This window comes from Ranitomeya variabilis, unplaced genomic scaffold, assembly GCF_051348905.1.
Source record: "Ranitomeya variabilis isolate aRanVar5 unplaced genomic scaffold, aRanVar5.hap1 Scaffold_246, whole genome shotgun sequence".
Taxonomy (NCBI): Eukaryota; Metazoa; Chordata; class Amphibia; order Anura; family Dendrobatidae; genus Ranitomeya; species Ranitomeya variabilis.
The window spans coordinates 17,501-20,000 of record NW_027508003.1 but is presented as its reverse complement, the minus strand read 5'-3'; positions in this window follow the sequence as shown (position 1 = coordinate 20,000).

Genomic DNA, 2,500 nt, shown 5'->3' with positions numbered 1-2,500 from the left:
CCACCCCAGGGGGGCGTCAATATGTTGTGAGGTACCCCAGGACAGTGACCTAACTGTGGGTAAAGTTTGCGGGGCACGGGCGGAAAGTCGAATTTTGGATGAAAATGCATTATTTTCATACTTTGAAAATTTCAGGCGTGTGTCAGACTTCCAGGCGGGGGCAGCCGCCGGAGGCGTACCGAGGACGCTTCCAGGAGCCTGGGGAAGATTTTCTGAAAGTGTCCTTGGGACTTAGAAAAATTTTGAGAAATTTCCGATTTTGTGAAAAATGTCACATTTCCCCTACTTCCACCCCAGGGGGGCGTCAATATGTTGTAAAGCACCCCAGGGCAGTGACCTAAATGAGGGTGAATTTTGCGGTGCACGGGCGGAAAGTCGAATTTTTGGATGAAAATGCGTATTTTCATACTTTGAAAATTTCAGGCGTGTGTCAGACTTCCAGGCGGGGGCAGCCGCCGGAGGCGTACCGGGGACGCTTCCAGGAGCCTGGGGAAGATTTTCTGAAAGTGTCCTTGGGACTTAGAAATATTTTGAGAAAATCTCGATTTTGTGAAAAAATGTCACATTTCCCCTACTTCCACCCCAGGGGGGCGTCAATATGTTGTAAGGCACCCCAAGGCAGTGACCTAAGTGGGGGTGAAGTTTGCGGTGCACGGGGGGAAAGTTGAATTTTTGGATGAAAATGCGTATTTTCATACTTTGAAAATTTCAGGCGTGTGTCGGACTTCCAGGCGGGGGCAGCCGCCAGAGGTGTACCGGGGACGCTTCCAGGAGCCTGGGGGAGATTTTCTGGAAGAGTCCTTGACACTTAGAAAAATTTTGAGAAAATCTCGATTTTGTGAAAAATGTCACATTTCCCCTACTTCCACCCCAGGGGGGCGTCAATATGTTGTAAGGCACCCCAAGGCAGTGACCTAAGTGGGGGTGAAGTTTGCGGTGCACGGGGGGAAAGTTGAATTTTTGGATGAAAATGCGTATTTTCATACTTTGAAAATTTCAGGCGTGTGTCGGACTTCCAGGCGGGGGCAGCCGCCAGAGGTGTACCGGGGACGCTTCCAGGAGCCTGGGGGAGATTTTCTGGAAGAGTCCTTGACACTTAGAAAAATTTTGAGAAAATCTCGATTTTGTGAAAAATGTCACATTTCCCCTACTTCCACCCCAGGGGGGCGTCAATATGTTGTAAGGCACCCCAAGGCAGTGACCTAAGTGGGGGTGAAGTTTGCGGTGCACGGGGGGAAAGTTGAATTTTTGGATGAAAATGCGTATTTTCATACTTTGAAAATTTCAGGCGTGTGTCGGACTTCCAGGCGGGGGCAGCCGCCAGAGGTGTACCGGGGACGCTTCCAGGAGCCTGGGGGAGATTTTCTGGAAGAGTCCTTGACACTTAGAAAAATTTTGAGAAAATCTCGATTTTGTGAAAAATGTCACATTTCCCCTACTTCCACCCCAGGGGGGCGTCAATATGTTGTAAGGCACCCCAAGGCAGTGACCTAAGTGGGGGTGAAGTTTGCGGTGCACGGGGGGAAAGTTGAATTTTTGGATGAAAATGCGTATTTTCATACTTTGAAAATTTCAGGCGTGTGTCGGACTTCCAGGCGGGGGCAGCCGCCAGAGGTGTACCGGGGACGCTTCCAGGAGCCTGGGGGAGATTTTCTGGAAGAGTCCTTGACACTTAGAAAAATTTTGAGAAAATCTCGATTTTGTGAAAAATGTCACATTTCCCCTACTTCCACCCCAGGGGGGCGTCAATATGTTGTAAGGCACCCCAAGGCAGTGACCTAAGTGGGGGTGAAGTTTGCGGTGCACGGGGGGAAAGTTGAATTTTTGGATGAAAATGCGTATTTTCATACTTTGAAAATTTCAGGCGTGTGTCGGACTTCCAGGCGGGGGCAGCCGCCAGAGGTGTACCGGGGACGCTTCCAGGAGCCTGGGGGAGATTTTCTGGAAGAGTCCTTGACACTTAGAAAAATTTTGAGAAAATCTCGATTTTGTGAAAAATGTCACATTTCCCCTACTTCCACCCCAGGGGGGCGTCAATATGTTGTAAGGCACCCCAAGGCAGTGACCTAAGTGGGGGTGAAGTTTGCGGTGCACGGGGGGAAAGTTGAATTTTTGGATGAAAATGCGTATTTTCATACTTTGAAAATTTCAGGCGTGTGTCGGACTTCCAGGCGGGGGCAGCCGCCAGAGGTGTACCGGGGACGCTTCCAGGAGCCTGGGGGAGATTTTCTGGAAGAGTCCTTGACACTTAGAAAAATTTTGAGAAATTTCCGATTTTGTGTAAAAATCACCCATTTCCCCTACTTCCACCCTAAAGGGGCGTCAATATGTCGTAAGGCGCCCCTAGACAGTGACCTAAGTGGGGGTGAAGTTTGGGTCTGCTGGGTGGAAAACTGAAAAAAAGCGATTTTGTGACTTTGAGAACAAACAGAGAGCTCAAAACTTTGAAAAACGTCAGACCGCTGTCAGACTTCCAGGCGGGGGAAAGCTCTGAGGTTGT